We start from the raw sequence: 22,752 nt of genomic DNA on the forward strand, positions 1-22,752 counted from the left end.
TCACAAATGCTTTTTGTAATTCAAGATCCCCATAGTCCATCCTACTCAAATAATACCTCGAGAGTCCAAGTTATTAGTCCTAAAACCTTATATAAGCCAATTGAGCTTTTTGAATTGCAAATATCATGATGTCAAGTAAAATTTCTACTAGTTAATGGGGGAAACCCTACCACACTATCCTAAAAACAAAAGCTCCTCATAGCAATTAATTCCTTTCCACACCCTACCTGCCTCAAGGCACAAAATGAGTCATTTTTCTTGTTGGCTAGTTCATTTGTCACCACCACTTCCCTCAACTTGCTTGGACCCTCAAGGAGAAGCACAATAGAATTTGAGGAATTAGGTGTAAGTAGAGAGGGGGTTGAGAGAGGTACATAGAGGTGAGTGAAAAGGGAGGGAAAGGCCAATTGTGAGCATGCAACTTGGAATAGAGTGGATATGTGGGAATGGAGGGAAGTAGGTAGGGACATGAGGGTATGAAGGGGATAAAGGTAGCTAGGTGGGGATAGAGTGGGTAGATAGGAATGAAGATAAAGGATAAGAATAGGTACGGATGAAGAGTATAGATTGGGGATAGGAAAAGTTAGGCAAGAATGGAAGGAATAGCCATGGATAGAGGAGGGGTAGGTAGGGATAGAGGGTAGGTACTAGTTAGGTGGGAATAGGATTGAGGGGGGCAAGTGAGAATAGAGGAGGCACTATACAAAGATAGAGGGATTGAGGAAGTAGGTGGGTCCTCCACTATGGAGAATGGGATGGAGAGTAGGCATGAGGGTGGACACAATTGGTGGCCTCCCCCCCCCAACATACCCAAACATCCACACCATTTATCTATATATATATCTCTATCTTAGCTTAAGCACATGAGCCTCATCGGTACTTTTGGCGATATTATTAAACATACCTTGCATTTTGCTCTAGTCACTTCGGTGTGAACACACCCTATCCACGGGCACTTTTACCCTCTTGCATGGGAGGGCTTTTACCCCATGTGAATGCACTTCAATGTGTAGGTCTATATAATCTTAGGGTTGTACCTTGTACTCTCATTCTTATGATTCAACTTAGTGAAGGCACTTTTGCATGCTTCTTTGTGTGTCTACTCTCAGTCTCAGTCTCTAATCAAATTTTTGTTTATTGAGCTATCCATTTGATCAAACTTTGATATAAAATCCATTATGTGTTACTAGCCTTGGTGCCATTGCTATGCTCCAACATGTGGAGTCCCTCATGGCATTGCTACCCATAGCACCCATCTGAACCCATTTTTTGCTACGTTGGTTCCATTGCTAGCTCTCTAACATGTGAAGTCCCCCATGGCATTGCTACCCATAGGCCACTATTGCTCCAACCATCTCACTCCATTTTTTGCTATGCCTTCTTTCATTGTGCAGGTTGCACATAGCCTCCCTCTACGTAGTTTGCACGTAGTTCCATATACAATCCCTCCATAGCCTTGGACAAAGCCATTTCAACTCTACCGTTGCCTCTCTCAACCCTACATGTGATTTTCTACAAAACTGAAAAAAGCATGGAAAACCCTAATTTTTGTGTGATTTCTGGTATGTCTTGCCCATCTTTGCCATTTTTTACTTTGTAGAAAATTTGGGACCCCCTAAAAGTGTAGAAACCATAATCTTTGAATTTGGGATTTTTAAAAACTTTCACAATTTTTAGGTTTCTTACCTATCTCATCTTGAATTCCAAAGAAATTTTCAGTTTCATGTGCTCGACGCTTAGGAATTTGGGGTTTTTTCATTGACCCGCCCAAGTTATGCAATTCCTTGAAAATTTTCATCAAGTAACCCGGGGATTTTGCTCAGTTCCATCAATTTATGCAAATCCTTGAAAATTTTCATTAAATAATCAAGGGATTTCGCTAGATTCACCTTCCATTGTGAAGGGAGGTGAGCCCCGAAGTGGAAGCACAGAGCGAAAGCAAGATCTATGGTGGAAGGAGCAAGAGCAAGAGAGATAGACACAAGATGTGGGAACTCCAATAGTCACAATGTGTGACTGGCCTTCCCTTTATTCAAATGCCATTGAAAGAATAAAGAATGAAGTGACAATGATGGGAGCCTACCATTTGCAATGTATAGGTGGGTGGGTATGTAGGTACTATTAGTGTAACTAATACACGGTGGACTAGGCATAGTTGCCTTTACCCCCAATTGAAGGGAGGTGAGCCCTGAAGTGCAAGCATGGGGCAAAAGCAAGAGCTATGGTGGAAGGATATATATATATATATATATATATATATATATATATATATATATATACATATACATATATATATATATATATATATATATATACATATATATATATATATATATATATATATATAGAGAGAGAGAGAGAGAGAGAGAGAGAGAGAGAGGATGTGGGAACTCCAACAGTCTCACAATGTGTGATTGGCCTTACCTTTTTTCACATGTCACTGAAAGAATAAATAATGAAGTATCAGTGATGGGCACCCACCACCTGTAGTGTACATGTGTGCGGGTATGCAAGTATTGTTAGTGTAACTAATACATGGGTGGCTAGGCATAGGTGCCTTTAACCCAACACATTACATTGATCTTCATCCAATTTGTGCAAATTCAACAATGTCTCCAAAATTCACGCACAAAATTTGGGGATTTTCATCCAAATCAGCCTGATTTGACTCTGATTTTGACCAATTCAGCTTATTGCCCCGATATTTCTATATGTAAATACCTAGATAGAATGGTCTATGTGCCTAACATGACAATATAGCATGCATATTCATGTAGGCTCTATCTAGAGAAAGTTTTTAGCGTTTTGCAAAGATTTAGACTTATTTCCATGTGGGGATTGATTTGTGGTATTCCTATTTCATTCATTCAAGGGATTTTGCCAAATACACCTTGTATTTTTCTCTGAGTCATTCTATTATGAACACACCCTATCCACAAGAAGTTTTCTCAAACTCTTGCATGATTGTTTGCATCTCAACTCTCGCTCTCACTCTCTACTCCCCTCCTTATCTATTGAGTTGTCCATTTGATCCAACAGATATGTAGGCCAAAGCTTGTGATGAGCTGGAGAGTTTGGATGTTTTGCAACTACAATGATGGCTTTAGAAAGATGCAAATTTGTTGATTGGGAATGGGATGTGTTGTATCAAATTATAACATTATATGTAGTGGGCTTTCATGTTAATTGCTTTTTCTAGATGCCATTTTAATCTATGTGCTAGCACCTTCATCAATCAAATGGTATTTGTGACTTGTGAATTTTGCAATGGTTGTTGAGCATCCTCATGTGCTAACTCCATCCATCTCTGTGTGTGTGTGTGTGCGTGCGTGCGTGGAGAACACAAGAACAAACAAAATGATGGCACATGTGGGTGACATGTTAGGGAGAGAGAGAGAGAGAGAGAGAGAGAGAGAGAGAGAGAGAGAGAGAGAGAGAGAGAGAGAGAGAGAGAGAGAGAGAGAGAGAGAGAGAGAGTTTATGCGTGCGTGCGTGTGTGGAAAACACAAAAACAAACAAAATGATGACACATGTGGGTGACGTGTTAGAGAGAGAGAGAGAGAGAGAGAGAGAGAGAGAGAGAGAGAGAGAGAGAGAGAGAGAGAGAGAGAGAGAGAGAGAGAGAGAGAGAGAGAGTTTATGCATGCGTGCGTGCATGTGTGTGTGTGGAAAACACAAAAACAAACAAAATGATGACACATGTGGGTGACATGTTAGCAGGGGAGAGAGAGAGAGAGAGAGAGAGAGAGAGAGAGAGAGAGAGAGAGAGAGAGAGAGAGAGAGAGAGAGAGAGAGAGAGAGAGAGAGAGAGAGAGAGAGAGAGAGAGAGAGAGAGAGAGAGAGAGAGAGAGAGAGAGAGAGAGAGAGAGAGAGAGAGAGAGAGAGAGAGTTAGTTTATGCCTCTCTATAGCTAGAAACACATGTAGAGCATCTTAACTATGGCATGACTTACTGTATAAGGGTGAGTTTGTATACAAAAGCTTACATCTCCATAAGAAAAGATCATCCTGTAACACCATGATTCAAGTACATAGGGTAAACAAGACCATCCCCAACATTGTACATGCAAACATTTTATCCTTCTTTGACATAAGATCTCCTTCAAACTTAGAGTCTTGATACAAGAAGTGGCAATTTGCAACCCATGGCTCACACATAATCAAAAGGAGTATCTTTAGAGCATACAACATCCAATAAGATAAAAGCACCAACACAAAGATACCACCAACAAATGACTCAAGAGCCATTCAAAAAGCTGAATTCTTGATGGCTCTACAAGTCAAAACTCTTCACCATGAATAGAGGAATGCAAACCCCAAGAACTTCTCACTGTTGATTTAACTTCAACCGAGAGTTCAATGTGGCCTTCAATAGCCACCAACTTATCTTTTACAGATGCTTGAGTCTTAAGCTTGATGAAGAAGAGAATCTTATCATCAAAAAAGGTAGATGAATAGTACAATAGCCTTCTTCTCTCCAAAATCAACAATACGTGCCTCATACATTAAAAAAAGAGGACAACTCCCTCATTGTTGTAATATTGACCCCAAAATACTAAAAAACACCATGTAAAATAATACTCGACACCTATTCTCTAACACATAAGAGAAGCATGCTTTCCACACACACGCACACACGCACGCATGCATGCGCACACACACACACACATGTACATACATCAAGCTTGCATATGTATGTACATTATGCTTGATGAAGAAGAGAATCTATGTAAGTACACACACACACACACACACACACACACACACACACACACACACACACACACACACACACACACACACACACACACACACACACACACACACACACACACACACACACACACACACACACACACACACACACACACACACACACACACACACACACACACACACACACACACACACACACACACACACACACACACACACACACACACACACACACACACACACACACACACACACATGTGCGCGTGTGCGCGTGCACGCACACAGACACACGCACGCACGCACGCACGCACGCACGCACGCACGCACGCACGCACACACACACACACACACACACACACACACACACACACACAAGTGACTCCTTGTGTGTGTGTGTGTGCGCGCGTGTGTGTGCGTGCTAATACATGTATACATACATATATAGATGTCACACACACAAAATAGGCCCTTAATAGGCTTGATCCTTCCAAGTCTTGCATATATAGGTGTCACACACACAAAATAGGCCCTTAATAGGCTTGACCCTTCCAGCTCTTGCATATTTGTCTTGCTTAGTTCCTCTTATCCATATTGGAGTTTTGTTTCAAATTCTATATGCTTCTTTGTAATGGAAGTTTGATAATAATTATTCAAGTATATGCATTTTTACAAATGTTGGTTTCTAGCCTTTTTTAAATCATAAATCTTAAATGTTATAAAGGTTGCAAGAGTAGCTTAATTATTCACTTTCCTATTAATAGATGTATGCACACATGTATGCATGCATGTATGCACATACTATATGTATGCACATCATATTGTGTATATAGATACATAATACACAAATACATGCATGCATACATTTGTATATGGATACATGCAAACATATGTGTGTGCATATGTATGTTTGTATGCATATGTGTATATGTTTGTGTATCTATATAAAGATATGTACATTCATTTATGTATATGTAAGTAAGTAAGTATAATGTACATACATATGTGTGTGCATGCATGCATCTATGTATCTATGTATTCATGGATGTGTGTATGTATGTATATGAACACACACACACACACACACACACACACACACACACAAAAGATGGTGTTTAGAAAGTGCATAATTAAATATATTATCAATGGTTTTTTGTTACTATTAATGTGGTTTTTGTTCCTTTCTTGTTGATTTTGGGTATCCTTAGTTGTGTATGGATTGATTGGAGATCTTTTTGGTTCTTTTTAGAAGCTCATTTGATCTTCAAGCTTGATTTAGTTCTATAGTGTCCCATTGGCTTTTGTATGGCTTTTTATTCCTTTTGTAAAACTCTATTACTTTTTGTTTGCTTGAGTGAATGTTGTGGATTTTGATTAGTAGATTCAATTGGTATTTATCTAATGCCTTTTTGATTGATTGATATTAATTTTTAATGGATCTTTTACTTCTCATGGGTTCTATTAGCTTCTCTGAGATTTTGTGTGCTTATGTAGCCCTTCTATATGCTTCAATATGGATTTGCATATGGGATGGGAAATTAGGACTGTTTTTCTCTCTTGAAAAGTAGGGAATAAAGGTCCTTTCTAGTTGGTTTTAGTTGAAGATGAAGTAGTTTGAAGACTCGAGTGCCAATGAGAAAGGACATTTTAGTGGTCCCAATGCTTGTTCATATAACGAAACATACCCTTTCGAGGGTGTCTCCAAACCAAGAGAGTATTTTGGATCGTTATTTTATTTTGTCATTGAGAAACTAGAGTGCGAGATATCATTGTCATAATAGAGACCAAGTGAGAGAGAGAGAAAGAAGAGAGAAGATCGATATTTGCTCATAATCTTTTATATCAAGATGAAGACTTCTTTGTGGAAGAATGCAATACTATGAGATATCATTTGATTGAATTTATTTCTTGTGAACATGCTTTTTGTTTCATTGTTGTGGATCATGAAGAATAGTAAGTGCTTTGTTGAAGATAAATTCATGGGAGAATCATTTTAGGATGTTGCATGGTTCTAGTTCCTTGGCTTCATTTTCCTTGTTTGGGGAGTAAATATATCAAGAAGTTGCTTGTTGGCAATTACAAGATAGATTTCCTTATAGTATTTGCCTCATTTTCTTAGTGTTCTCTTAAGAGCTCCACTTAATTAGATACACACTCTACTACTCACATACATGTATTTTTTCTAATTACAATCACAATGTTGGGTTAGTTGTTGATGTTAATCCATATACTTTATTGTTCACTAGCATGGACTTGGAGCCATAACCAAATTTCTTGCTCCATTTGTGTCAATCCTTTGATTGCTAGGCCTTATGCAATGCATAATTATTCAATCCCTCTTATTAAGAATTTTGTTACTATTTAATGTGTCACTTCTACATGGATACTAAGGCTCTTAGGTGTTGATTGTTAGATGCAAGCAATGTAACATTGACTTGTGAGGATGATTAGGGTAACAGTCAAGAAATTTCCACAACATTTGCACCAATATAGATTTCTTTACATCCTTGTTAATGATCTTCTTATTCAATTTTGTAATACCATGATGTGCCCTTCCCTCTCATTCAAGTGTAATCTATTTTGTTCCTACTATATGTATGGAAAGTTAGCTTCATGTAATCCAAATGAAGTTACTTGAGGTTGCTTCTAAAATTGTTTTCCATTCTTCACAATTCTATTGCTAAGAGCGATCTTTGATACCTACTTATGAAGGATGACCTATAATATCATTCTTTAGGAGGAAGAATTTTCTATTACAAGAAAATTCAACACATGCCCATGTGCATATGGCTCAAAAAACAAGTGCATGCACCTTATTCTTCAAGCATAGTGGGTGGGATGTAATGATGTTCCAATGGACCTTCAAGTACCAAACTTTAGCAAACCTTATAGGGCTAAAAGATTGGGTGTACTCACCCTCTTATTTGAGCATAATGGGTAGGGTTAATGATTTTTCAATGGACCTTCACGAACCAAGCCTTATCAAAGCTTCCCCTAGGTCCATTGTACTTGTGGTGATGAAGTTTGCTAGAGGAAATACTAGAATAGGTTGAGAAATATCAGGTTGGAGTTGTATGATATGCTACAAAACATAATAATTATTCAATTCATTGTGTTAGCTTGTATTTCATGGACTTACCTATTCTAAAGTAGCCTTTTATGCACCCTAATTCTTCTTCTACTGACATTATTTTATTAATGTAACATGGTTATCATGCATAAGTTAGTGCTCTAACATGTTTGGAATAACTTTTGCTACAAAAATAATGAATGTGTCTAGAAGGGCTTTTTAACCCTCATTCTTGACACCAAAGCGATAGGTACTAGTAATCCAACTTATTAGTAAGGCTACTTGATAAAGGTGTCTATACAATCCTTGTTTCACCTTCTAAACTTGGTTGCTATTGCCTAATATTTCCTAATTTTTGGATCATTACCATGTTTGTATCTGTTGGTGTAGCTAGCTTATATGCCATTATATGGATATAGGAGGTAGCAATAAAATGTAATCGTAAGCATACAATTCCCACCTACAAAAGTCTCTTCTAAACAATTTGTTGTAGTTGGATAAGTGTAGATGATGCAACATCCTTGGGTAATGGTACATTAGGGTCAACCTTCTGCAACATGTGCTCATGAACTAGCTTCTTCATAGCAAGAAACTAGCTGAAAAAATTTAGCTCATAACCTAAACTCACCACAATCATTGGTTATCTTAATGCTCTAATGCTTGCACCGACAAACTATCTCATGATGTTTTGTACCCAACTCACATACCGTTTTAATAGGTGAACATCCCAACTCTTAAGTTAATTATTTGAGTCCCCAAAGTGCCATAGAGCTTGAACTTGCAAGCTTACCATGGGATAAAATGCTTTAACTAATCAAGTTCTCTCTTTCACATGCATTCATGCACAAATATGTATGCACATGCTTGGACACATGTTGTGAGGTGCCTGCCCATCGGCTTCCCAGGCACTCTTTTAGTGGTCTATCGAGAAACGAATCTAAGCGTCGTTGCCCAGCACTCCCAGGGGATGTTCTGAGTTTTGTCACCTAGGTTTTTCCAAATCCGCCTTGCAACGGAACGTTCACGACCGAACCCACTAGGATCGACCTAAAATTTGGGTTCTTAGTTGTCAAGGTCTCCTGTTAGCATTCTAGCGTCGGGTTTTGGACATCCTACTTTACGCAGAGATACCCAATTCGAAGCAGACCCATGTTGCACTTGGTTCAAAGAGAATGGAAAACGAGAGGGATGCAATGTTCAACCTCTCTGCCCATAGGGGATAGTCCCATTCCGATCCCCTAAAACGGCATGAATCGGGTTCTAACCTAACAATACCTAAAGGTCGAATGACGATAAAAACTTGTGAGAAGCCTCCCAGTTCTTTGGGACCACCCTACCGTAGGATGGACCTATCAGGGGTTCTGCCCACCCGCTTCCCTTAATAGCTTTAGTTTTCTAATTAGGTCCTACTACATTTATGTGTGACACTTAAAAGTCAGCTTCATTAATTAAGTCTTTTAGGGAACAGAGTTTGTTCACATAACTTATAGCACATACACAAAAATAGAGCAAAGCAATTTATTGATAAACAAGTTCCTTAACTTATCTTCAAATTAATCTTTGTCTCCCACCCATACAGGAGAAATTATGTATCGCTTCTATCCAACAGAAGTATCCCTTCTGCCCTGCAGAAGTAATTGGTCCAATTCACATGGCACCACAAACTCAATCCTTTATCTAGAATAGGATCTCCCAACATGCCCAGACGTTGGGGGCCACGGAGGTCTTCAACTCCATTCTAGACCTAACAAGGGGTGTCCAGAGCTCCAATTGACCCGCAAGCTGTTTAGGAGCGAAACATCATTCCCGTGGTGGTTGGTCTTTTCACCACTCGACCTTCGGCCCATGAATCGAGCAGTGCCCACTCGGGTTAATACGCGGTGCGATCATGGAGGTGATCCACCCGTGCAATATATCCTTCCTTAATTAAATCATTTAAGAATCAAGCACAAACAAGGCATTCAGCCTAATATCATTTTCCAAGAAAACATTCCTTTATTCCCATGGCGACTTGTCATCACAGACCCTTGCCATGCATTTACTATAAATCACAAGCACTTGGAATAATCATCCAAACAACAACTAACAACCAGTTGAATGTAAAAATATTCAGGATGTTGTTCGATCAACCAACAAAACTAATTGCATTCTTTCCAACCAATGTAAGAATAGATGATATAACATTTCCATCGTATATTTGCTCTCCCCCTTGGGATCTAAGAGCAATACTATGCAAAAATGTTCTTAACACTTCCTTCCTTCGGCTAGGGCATATGTTAAGGGTTCAAACACTTTTCATGATGTAAGCTCTATAGGTCACTTACCTTGATTGATAACCCAACCTTGGATTTGGATTGGCAAAAGTCATCGTTATCCAACGGATCTCAAGATATCTTAGTTTTAACCCTTATGATTAATTTCTTGTACTAGCTCTTAGTTAAGTCATGAGGCAACTAGAAAATTATCCTCATATATCAAACATGTTATAGGCATAACGTGTGAATACTTAATAAGATAAGTGCGAGATGATCTCAAGTAATTAGACTCCAATAGGCCTTGCATTGAGCTAGAATCTAGTTTTTCTTAATATTCAAGCTCTTAGGCTAAGTACTTTTGAAGTATCTAAACTTTAAACTAGTACATTTTCTATTCATGATTCTCAATGTCAAATTCTTTTAGTAATTATGCTATTTGTAACCCTTGACTATACTTTAATCTAGCACTTGTACACACAATCTTTTAATGTCGTTCTTTTGACGACTATGCCATTCATAATGCTTGACTAATTCTTCCTTGTAATTGCTCTACTAGCAAATAAGTCATATGTAAGTAGGTGTAATTATCTTCCCTTGATATATGCACTTCACAAACTCCCTCTTTCGAGTAGGTGAGATGAAATTTATTGTTTCCCATAACCTATACTCGTGCATCGTAGTATGGGCCTAACGTATCTCATACGAGAATCAAAGCAAGCATCTATCAATTTGAAAATACATTACTTACGATCGGAACCGCAGTTGGATTGATAGTGATACCTTTGCCCGAAGCCTTGTTGCTGGTTGCAGGATTGTCATCCACACGTGACATTCTTCGCTTGGAGGCCATCGTCCATAGGTAGACTCAAGAGATTAAGAAGGTGGAATAGATTCAAGATGGGAGAGCATAAGAGAAGATGGTTAAGTCGAGGATCGAGATAGAGAGAATTGAGCTAATTCTCTTCCTTGCAGCCTCTCAAGGTGACTCTTCCCTCTCTCTCTCTCTTAAGCTCTCTTTCAAGCTCTTCCTCACAATCTCTTGGAGGGGTATCCTTCTCTCTACCTCTCTCTCGCAGCCTCTCGGGGTCTCCTTATGCTTCTTTATGCCTCTCCCATGCCTCATATTTATAGTGAATTAGAGAAGAGGGCTTGTGGTTGAGAAGTGGAGCTCTTTGTGGAGGGGGATCTTGGAAAGATCAGTGATCTAATGCTCAGATAATAAATCTGATGGTTCCATTGGCTCCGAAAGGGGGGTAAAACCCCAAGACACTTGATTAGAAATCTCTTAGTTCACTCCTTCTTTTCTCTGTTTGAAGTGCTGTTATCTGTCTGTGGACTGTGATCGCGGCGCGCATGATTTTGCAAATCACTTTTCTTTATTTTTCTTTTTATAAATTCTTCAAAACTAACTAAAATATCACTTGTATTTTCCTTTAAATGACATCCAGTTTTAAAAATCTCCATATATTTTTTAAGGATAATATCTAAAATATACTAGTTTTGCCCAAAATCTAATATTTTTGGACAATCCAAACTATACACATTAACCTAATGATTAATATAACTCATAAGTCTCGTTCACGTTGTAATCTACGTGAAGGGTGGCTATGGTTCTTATCAATCTGAGAAAAATATCGGATTTACGACTCTCGATTTTTCTAAATAAAATATTTTTAATTAAATAAAAATCCTTAATTATTAATGTTAGTTAGTTTTTACCTTAATTAGTCTTTAGTTAGAAACCTTACTAACTTATTAATTGACTAACTAACTTTCGAACTAACCAACTAACTTTTATTGTGCGGAGATATTACACATGTGCATGTGCATACTTATCAAGATTAGCATTCCCCCATACACATAAATGTGCATAATTTAGAAGAACTAAAATTTTATGTCAAGTAAAGTACAAAAAAGTGGGGTAGAAGCTAGAAGGGGACAAACCCTACCACCTCTTTCTAGTTTCTAAACTAAAAGGCAAAGGCTTTACATACACTTAAAAAATTGAGCATAGTAAATGACATTTATTTTTTCTTATAAATAATTGTATGCTTTTTAAAACTTTATTCTTTTATGAAGTCAAAGCCAACAAGCCAATATGTCAAGTAAGAATCACTAATATCAAACATAAGTAAAGAGGGGATGAAAGGTTGCCATTAAAGCAAGCGTTGGAGAAGAGAAAACAATTACAAAAAAGTAGGATGAGAAAATGTGGTATGTTTGTACCAAATCAAGAACATTGCTTCATTTGTTTAGAAGAGAGGGTTTCTTGCATTTTAAATTATGGATTTCAATAAACAAATGTGGGTTGTTACAAGAGAACAACACCATAAATTTGCATTACCATACATTTCGAATTGTGGATTTCAACAAACAACTCCATAAATGTGGGTTGTCACAAGAAAATTTCAAATCCATAAATCCATATTACCACTCCCATACATTTCCATCCAAATAGTAAACTTGCTTGGGCCAAGTAAGTGACTACATTTGAGAGTTTACAAGTGGGAAAATGAACCACAAAATTCCTTTCAATCTTCTATTACATCAATGCTTAAGTAATCTAGCAAAACTAGAATACTCTTTCTCACATTTGATAGTCAAGTCTTCTTGATAGTCAAGTATTTTTTTTTCTTTGCTTCCAAGTACCATATCTCATACTACTCTTTGAGAGATTACTCTACATGCGTAGCAATCACATAAAATGGTTTTCTACTTCTTTCACAAAGGTTATCTAAAATAGGTTATGCTTTCCATAGCAAGTATTGCTACCCCTTAGACATGTTAGAAGGCATTTCCAAGATAGCATAAGTATATAAGAAGTATAATTAAACATGCTAAAAATAGCCTTAATGTCATTGAATAAGTGGAGTTCATATAGGGTAAAGTGATAGTGGTCTTACAATGCTCTCATTGCAAGGTGTAGTTTTATTCCAATCTACGATTTAGATTATATAAAGAACTTAAACTATAAAAGCTTTTTATGCCATCCCGAAATGCATTCCATTTTTTTTGTAAAGTTTCTATATAATACAAGAGGCCATAGCTTTTTAAGGACATTAACATTTTACCAAAGTCCTTCTAAAGCACCTTTGAGTATACACAACACACCAAAATAATAAGTTAATTTATAGTTTATCATTTATTAAAAGGTTTCTAATAGTAAAATAAGGGAAATAGTTTTTGTTGTACCAAGTTAGTATAAAAATTTTCAAACTTCTTCTTAGGGTAGAAGAACCTTCTTACCTAAGATGTAAGTAAATGGAAATGATGTAAAATGTCAAATAGAATTTTTATTAAGCAAATAAAGGTGCAATAATTGACTACTCTAGCTAGAAAAAGTTATGCTACTTTCAATTGCAAGTGCTGCCACATAAAGCCATAAATTCTTGTGATGGTGAAAAGCATGTGCTATCGTTCATCTTGAAAAATAAATCAGATGAGCGAGGATATCATTACTATGTGAATCAAAAGGGGAAAATGATTGGATGAAGCTAGCATCTTTATTATGGAAAATATGAACATAGGAGGTAAAAAAATTAACATAAGGATCTAGTTTTCATATAAGATGTTCTTCTTTGGAAGTCACATAGTGATTTAAAGTATGATGCTCAACCATATTGAAAGATAGCTTGAAGTCATACAGATTCTTTGTTAGAAAAAGAAGCACTACATGAGTTGTGCTTGATGGAAACATCTCGATCCTCAAAGCGAGGGAGGATGATTTGAAAGTGTCTTTTAGGAGGCTTTGAAGTAACTCATTGATTCTCCTTGACTATAAGCAAAAGGAAGTCTTCACATGTGGTTGTGTCGCATCAAAGCAAAAAAGAAGCCCCAATGATATAAGAATGGGCCAATAAGGTCAACCTAATGTAAAGGAATCCTTAGAATATGTAGATAGGTTGCATGGTTGTGTGCAGGAAGGATCTCAAAGCTAGTTTGAGTAGATGTTTTGACCATAGCATGTGAAGTGTTGCATGTAGGAATATAAAGTTGGTGTTAGTACAATGCATTCAAAATTTGAAATGAAAACATGATGGAGAATAAACGATTGCCAACAAATTTGAGTAGTTCATGATTTATATTTAGGTTGGTTGGCTAAAGTTAGATAATACTATATACACGCTTCTGTTGTAAGGCATATGAATTGACCTCATCAAGTGATTCCAATAACTAGGGACTTGCTAATTCTTGTGTTAATACAAATGCTAATAATGACATGTGGGACTACTTTGTATCCCTTTATGATTGCTTGGGAAGACATTTAGTTGGCCATAAAATTAGAAGTCTAAATATGTTTACTTCTTGCAAAATCCTTCAAAAGCACCATTTTTTATGCCTAAATTAAATTTTTGTGGAAATTTTAACTTGTCCTAAGTTATACTAAAAAATGACTTTCCCTAAACAAGTTGTTGCTATGTTTGGGGTGGTATGAATTCAAACTAAATATTCATATTCTTCACTAGGATGTACTAGCACTCTTCACTAGAATCCATGCAAACATGAGTCATTAGGGTGCATGTAAATCGATGGGGGCTCTCCCCCTCTCCCCTTCTCCCCTTCTCTCTGTGTCTCCCTCACACATCCCTCACACATAGATACATAATTTATCAATAGTACAAACTACTCTACAATCCACTTTAATGGATCTAAAATGCTTAGTTTTTGAAAAATATATTCCCTTTATGTAGTACGTATATATTCTATTGAATGATTGTGCATGCATCCTCTGATATGTATCTAAATCTCGTCTAAGTGCACCATGGTAGATTTGATTTGCTTTGTTATAGTATAGCTAGAAGTATGAATGGTGACATTGATCCATCACTAAGAGGTTAATTCATGAGCGATTTGTATAATGATCCCTAATCTACATTGATAGCTCTAAAAGGCTAATGTGAATGGAACTCAAAAGCTATTTTGATGCTCTTTACTCTCTCTCTCTCTCTCTCTCTCTCTCTCTCTCTCTCTCTCTCTCTCTCTCTCTCTCTCTCTCTCTCTCAATAGATGTTATATTTGTGCATGTATCCTCCTATGTGTATCTAGACCTCATCTAAATCTAAATGCACCAAAGTAGAATCAATATTCTCTCCTATAGTATATCATGAAGTATGAATTGTGTCAATGATCCATTATTAGGGGATCGTTCATGTGTAGATTATATAGTGATTCCTAAAATGCATTGATAGGTCTGAAGAGCTAATGCGAGTGGAGCTCGATAAATTGATATTGCCTATTTTTTATATTCTTTTACTTGATAAATCTCTCTCTCTCTCTCTCTCTTTAATACAGTAAAGTTCTTCAAACTAAAACATAGAGTATGCATTACTTGGATATAAATTTGTATGCATGTTAAAATTTTAAACTACAAACTTCACTATATGAGTTTACAAATGAACACAATACATATCAAGGGTAATAAATCATTCATTTACATACATGCTATTGTTAAATTACAATGTGGTTTCTAGGAAGCGTATGTGTGTGTGACATGATTACAAAAATGAGAATTGCAAAACATGACCACATCTACTTAAACCCACAAATTGTATACAATTTATGTCACACAATTTGAGAGTTTTATCGTTCACATTAATTTTTTTTTTACAAGGATCTACTTAAACTAGTAAACTACTTTTTATAGGTTATATTAGTATGTGCTTGCAATGCTTAAATACCTCCAAAGGCGAAGTGTGTCATAACGTCTAAGCTTTATCTTGAGAAAACTCTAAACCTAGCATCAATGAACTTGGTTCACTCCTCCATCTCTTCCAAAAAACACAAAAGTGCCTCTTATTTTGTTTGATGGCTAGTGACCTATGCTACATTACTAAATCCATTGCATTCTCCATCTAAATACAATATATGATGTTCGTTTACATCCTGAGGAGAAGTTGCAAATTTCTTCATTAATAAGCACATAAGGCTTCATCAACAACTTTAGTTATTTTTCAATAATAGATTCAATGATAAGAAGACATTGTGTTTCCATGTCTAGTCCTAGCATTCAATCTTTGTTGTATGCACCTTTGTGAACCAATCATCTTGTGAGTCTAGTTTACTTTCTGTAGTCAGCCTTTTGTCTTGGCATACTTCCACTTTCACACTTTATAAAGATGCATCCAAGTTATGTGATATTGTTATTACTCTAATAAGGAGAGAAAAGGAAAAAAAAAAGACAAGGAACAAAATGAACAAAATAAAAAAATAATGGAAAAAGAAACACTCACAAGCACTGCACTACACTAGGGGTCCTCAAGCTACATGCATCTAATGACCTTGGTCAACTAAATATCTTACTTTAGAATGATATACATAGATTGAGATAATCCTACATATGTATGCAAGTACTTAAATGACAATTGCGTGTCAAATATGACCTAAATTATGGGATTCTCAACCACACAATTTGATGTGTATTTTGAAATTTTGGCAACTCTATGAAATCATTTACATGTTTACATTAGGAAATACATGATTGATACTAAGTAGATGCCACCCAAATGGTGCATTTTAATGGTTGTAAGCAATGCATTCTAAAGTACAATGTTTAAAGTACTCCATTTTCATGGAAAACTAGCACATGATGACACATATGCCTTGTTGCCAATTTTGATTGATCTCATGACAACGTTCAATTGCTAATAACTATACTCTCCTACATGTTAGATATACTCAATACCCCACTCTTGTAAGGCGCCACAAATGATCTATGGTGCTCTAAGTTGTAAGGTTCCCATTATGAGGAGAAGCCATGTGTGAGCATGGACATTGGGTCGGTCGTCTTGACTTGTATGTCAAATGAGGTCTATGTAATTGAATGGCAAAAAGGTGACCTTTGTGGATCTAGCCTTTGGGTTAGATAGACTAGTTATGCTAGTAGCAACTCCAGGCACAATACATCAAGTTGCGAGGTGTGGGAGTTATCATTGACCCCTATTTTGGGTTTGGGGGCATGGGATATTTCTTGGCTGACTAGGGAAGGTTCATAATACGGTTGGATATGCCGACCAAACTACCTTCTTGAGCTATAAAGGGAAGACCCCTCTAAAGCCATCATTAATCTATATTTCACCTAGTTAGAGTTCTTCTAGGTATGCTTAAGCTTTTCGCCTATCATTTTTTTAGATTGCCATCTAAGCTTCATAGTGGAAGCACATAGGTGGACAAAGCCATGTTTGTATTAGTTCGTTTGAAATTAAAGAAGTTTCTGTTCTTCTCATATTTGTTGTGTGTTATCTACTCCTTGCTTAGATTCTGTCCACTATGCAATGTAATTTCCACACTATAAGCAAGGGGCAAAACCTAGAATATTGATCATAGTGGTATGATATAAAAGCATTGGTTTGCATATGCCCTAATGTCAATAGATGCTAGCAACAAAGATGGGTATAAACCTATATAAGCATCTACTAGTGGGGACAAACCCACTATCATGCCTTGCCCGATTTGCATTCTAGCAAAGCTCACGAGGCTTTCCTCTCTCTCTCTCTCTCTCTCTCTCTCTCTCTCTCATTCTCTCTCCTCCTTCCTCCCCTCACTCCAAGTCCATTATAGTTGTAATATCTAATCCCTTAGAGGTCACTAATCATCCCTCATCAGCGTATGCGCGCGTAGTCAGTGTCAGAAGGTCCCCAAGAACAAAAGAACTCTACTTTTTACACAAAAACCAATGAAGAAAGCTTGCACGACATGAATAAGAGACCAATTGGGTGAAATTTCTCCCCATGCCTTGTGTGAGCGCTCCACAAAGCATGTATTTTATATATTATTAATCTTCAAGCTCAAATAATAGCCCAATTTACAAAATAGCACGCTTTAGCTTTTGAGTTTGCTTTTGTGCCACTAAAGAATTAAAGCTAATGGGTGCCCAAGAAGTCAGGTGGTACCCAAATACAATGTCCAATACAAGTATTTAAATCATACGCTCATACGCATACAAAAATAATAAATAAATATCAAGCGCTTTAATAAATAAGCGTGAGAAAATATAGGCGCCATGCCTAAGATACACGCCCATAAAAAATTGATGATAATTTGAATACACGCTATCCTCCAATGCTTCCCAATGCCACCGCTACTTGCTCTACACATCAATTGAAGCATTCACAATTGTTAGAAAAATAATACAATTAAACCGACAAAAGTGAATACCTAGCAGTCTTCAACTACAGAGATAAATTGGTTAGAAATCAATCATAACCTTAATTTATTACGAGTGCACACTCTAAAATCATAAACGTTTATTAATTTAAATATGTATTTTGTGGAATCACCTGCTATGGAATCACCCACTTACACATTAAATTAACAAAGCGCCCGAAAAGGATAGGCGCCCCCATCGACTTCTCGCACAAATAATCCACTTTGTGTATGAGCCCCGGTAATAATAAAATTTTACGGAATCCACCGCAAAACCTCACGGAATCCACCGTGGAATATGCCTCCTGGCATCATATCCCTGAGGCGGGATAGCAATTGTCCTCAATTGCTATTAGCTTAATGTGGAACTAGCAGTGTGGGGAAAGCATTTAGGTCTCTAGCGTGTATCCATTGGGCCTCTTCAACAGGATGATTTTTAAACTTGACCAAATATCTAGAATATCTATGGCTAGTTCCAGTGGTCATAAAGTTAGTATCTATAATAGTTTCACGCTCAAGGATTTCAGTTTCATCATTTAGCAAAGGATGGTTTTCATAAACAGGGTGTATAGGTAATTGGCCTCTAAAAGGTCGTAATAAACTGATATGGAAGGTGTTGTGAATTTTTCAATGTTGTGGTAATTCTAGTTTAAATGCATTGTCATTGATTTTGTCTGATCTTGAATGGTCCATAAAATCTAGGTGCTAATTTGACAACTGGGTGTTTATCTACACTTTGTAATCTGCGTTTTTCTATTTGTAATCAAACATAATCATCAACTTTAAAATTCATAGCCTGTCTTTTCTTGTTTGCTTGTTTTGTGTATGATTGCTGGGCTTTGGAAATCATATCTTTAACTTCATAAAAAATAGTGGCATGCATGTTAGCAATATCATCACCAGTTTGAATTTTGTTTGATAATGATGCAACAGGTGTAGGCAATCGATATCCATAAATAACTTCAAATGGTGCTTTCTTTGTAGCTGTATGTGATGTGTTATTATATGTAAACTGAAGTAAATGTAGATGTGTATCCCATATGTGTGGTTTTGAAATAGTGTAAGCACACAAAAGATCTAAAATAGTACTGTTAGTAGCTTATGTTTGATTGTTTGTTTCAGGATGAAATGCAGATGAAAAATCAATCTTTGTTCCTAAGTTAGTAAACAAAGTAATCCAAAAATTGTTACAGAATCTAGAATCACGATAAAAAATAATGACTTTTGGTAAACCATGGTTAGTAAACACAATTTTCAAAAACAATTGAGCAGCTTGAGATGCAGTTAAAGTTTTCTTGCATGGAATAAAATATGCTTGTTTGCTAAACCTGTCTCTACAACAGTCCAAATCATATCATGATTAGCTTTAGTATTAGGTAGGCCAGTGATAAAATCCATTGAAATCTATTCCCATGGTCTTGATGGAATAGATAATGGCATTAGTAAACCATATTGTTTACCATGGTGTCTTTTAACTCGTTGACAAACTAAGCATTTAGATACAAAGTTAGATACATCAGTGTCCATATGTGGCCAATAAAAATCTTCAAGCAATGTACGCAAAGTAGATATAATTTCTCTATGACCTTGATATGGAGAACAATGAATTTCATGCAAAACAAATGATCGAAATGGAACTGTCACACATAATCTTTTTTCATAAAACATAAATCCATTAGTGTAAGACAATGAATCAATCAGAATTCAATTATTTGCAACTAGTTTATTCCAATTAGCTGGAAAAGTAGGATCTTGGTGATAAGTATCTTTCATAGGAATAAGGGAATCAAATGATATGACAAAAATATTTTGAATTATTGGTCTTCTACTCAAAGCATCAGCAACAACATTCTCTTTTCCAGGTTGATATTGTATAAGGGGATGAAAACTTTGAATAAAAGCGGCCCATTTAATGTGTTGGTCAGATATTTGTGGTTGACTAAGGAGATGTCTAACGCTTTGTTGGTCAGTTTTGATCATGAATTCAGATCCCATTAAATAATGTTTCCATTGATGTAAGGCTTGTACTACGGCTAACAATTCTTTATCATAGGTAGAATATTTAGGTTCAGATGGTTTGAGTTTGCAATTAGAGTAGGCTATGGGATGAGAATCTTGTATAAGGACTGCTCTTGTTCCAGATTCACTTGCATCAGTAACTACTAAGAAGAATGGTCTATTGAAGTCAGGTAATTGTAATATAGGAGCATGGGTTAAAGCATGTTTCAACAAATCAAAGGACTTTTGTTGATTGTCAGAGCAATTATACAGAATACCCTTCTTTAAGAGTTTTGTCAAAGGTAATGCAAGTAATGAGAAATTCCTCACAAACTTTCTGTAAAAACTAGCAAGACCTAGAAAAGAACGTAATTCATGCACATTTTTGGGTATGGGCCAATTTAAAATTGCTTCTATCTTTTTAGGGTCGACTTTAATACCTTTTGATGAAATAATATGTCCTAGATATTCAATTTCTGTTTGAAAGAATTCACTCTTTTCAGGATTAGCATATAATTGATTGTCTTTTAACAACTTAAAAACTAAAGACAAATGTTCATAATGCTCATTCTCATTTTTACTGAATACTAATATGTCATCAAAGAAAACAATGACACAATACTGATGTTTCAAGAATATGCGATTCATCATACGACTGAATGTGGCTGGTGCATTAGTTAAACCGAAAGGCATAACCATAAATTCATAGTGTCCAAAATATCCAGATTTAAGATCTATCTTACTGAATATGGCAGATCCTTGTAGCTTATCCATAAGATCATCTACCCTAGGAATCAGGTATCTATTCTTAATAGTAATTTTATTTAGGGTACGATAATCAATGCACATGTGATAGGTATTATTTTTCTACTTCACTAATAAGACAGGTGCACCAAATGGAGAACTACTAGGTCGAATTAATCCTCTGTTAAGCAATTCTTCTATTTGATTTTGAATTTCTTTCTGTTCAATTTGGTTATGTCTATATGGTGCTTTACATGGTGGTTGTGTTCGAGGAATTAAATCTATCTTATGATCTTCAAGATGTGAAGGTGGTAATCCAGGTGGTAAATCAGCAGCAAAACAATCTTAAAATTGGGCAAGAAATTGTGTATGCCTAGGATGCATTTGTTTTTCTTTAGCTTGAAGTTCACTCACCTATATTAAATAAGATTTGCTACTTTTACGTAATGCACGTTTAGCTTGAGTATGAGTATGCAGTGGAAAATTATTGGAAGCGTGCATACCATGCAGTGTGATTTGTTTTCCTTGAAAATAAATTTTAATTGAAGGTATAGAATAATTTATATTAGGATTGTATTGATGACGCCAAGGCATTCCTAAGATAACACTAGATTGCAAAGGTACAACTAAGAAATTTCTTCGTTCAGTATAATCACCAATTTTAATTTCTAAATTATGCACCTCTTGTGTTCCATTATATCTCGTACCTAAGAATGCAGCCTTGATGCGATAATGTGTAGAAACAGTTTATAAATTCAATTGTTTGACTAATTTTGCAGAAATAAAGTCACGTGTGCTCCCATCATCATGTAAAATAGTCTTTTCTTTACCATGCACAAAACATTTCATTGTTAATAAAGAATGGGGAGTTGGCATACCTGGCAAAGTATCCGAAGTAGTATCAATGTCGTCATCATCTTTCGTAAAGTCCGGCATTTCCTCATGTTCTTCTTCTTCTATTGCTCCCAGATAATTGATATGGACAGATGGCTTTTTGGATTGACAATTGGCTGCTAGATGTCCAAGTTGATGGCATTTGAAACAAACTATGGGTTTTGCTTTGGATACATTATTGGTAATGGCAGGAAGTTCAGGAATGTTGGGATTTGACTGTGGAGATGGCTTAGGGTTTGGATTTGTGTTTGATGGCAAGGCAAGTGGTCGTGTCCAAGATTTACGGAATGAAGATGGAAGAAAACGATTTTGATTGAATCTTCAAAAATTTGAATTGAATTGTTTGGAACCAAAGTTACCATTAGTTGGAAATTGTTGTGGTCGCTTGTCTCGTCCGCGAATTTTGTCTTCAGTGTCATAGGCCAAGGAAATTGCATCTTCAAGGGTTGTTGGCTTGAACATATTGACTTCCACATAGAAATGTCCAAGTAGGCCAGACATAAACTTGCGTTTATGAGTTGCTTCAGGTACATTTTCGAGCATTCGTAATTGCAGTAGAGCATTGCAGAAACGTTCAGTGTATTGGGAAATAGGTTCGCGATCCCTTTATTGTAGAAGATCCCATTGCTTAATGGCTTTTTCGTGGAATTGAGGAGGAAGGAAATTCTACAAAAATTTCTTTTGGAAAGTCTCCCAAGTAGTGGGACAATCAACGCTCTTGCGGATCATAGTCCACCATAAAGATGCTCGGTCAACTAAATGGTTAGTGACACATTTAATTTTGTCTTTCTCAGCATATGTTTCTTCATGGAAGTAATCATCAAATTGACTGATAAAAGCAAGTACAGTCTTTCCATCACGTGATCCATTGAAAGTATGAAATTTGAAGTTTCTTTTACTTATCTTTGTTTCTTTGTGAATGGATTGGGCTTCAAGT

The sequence above is a fragment of the Lygodium microphyllum genome, chromosome 6 (genome assembly GCF_053477565.2).
Source record: "Lygodium microphyllum isolate KBCC chromosome 6, Lygodium_microphyllum_v1.1.10, whole genome shotgun sequence".
NCBI classification, from domain to species: domain Eukaryota; kingdom Viridiplantae; phylum Streptophyta; class Polypodiopsida; order Schizaeales; family Lygodiaceae; genus Lygodium; species Lygodium microphyllum.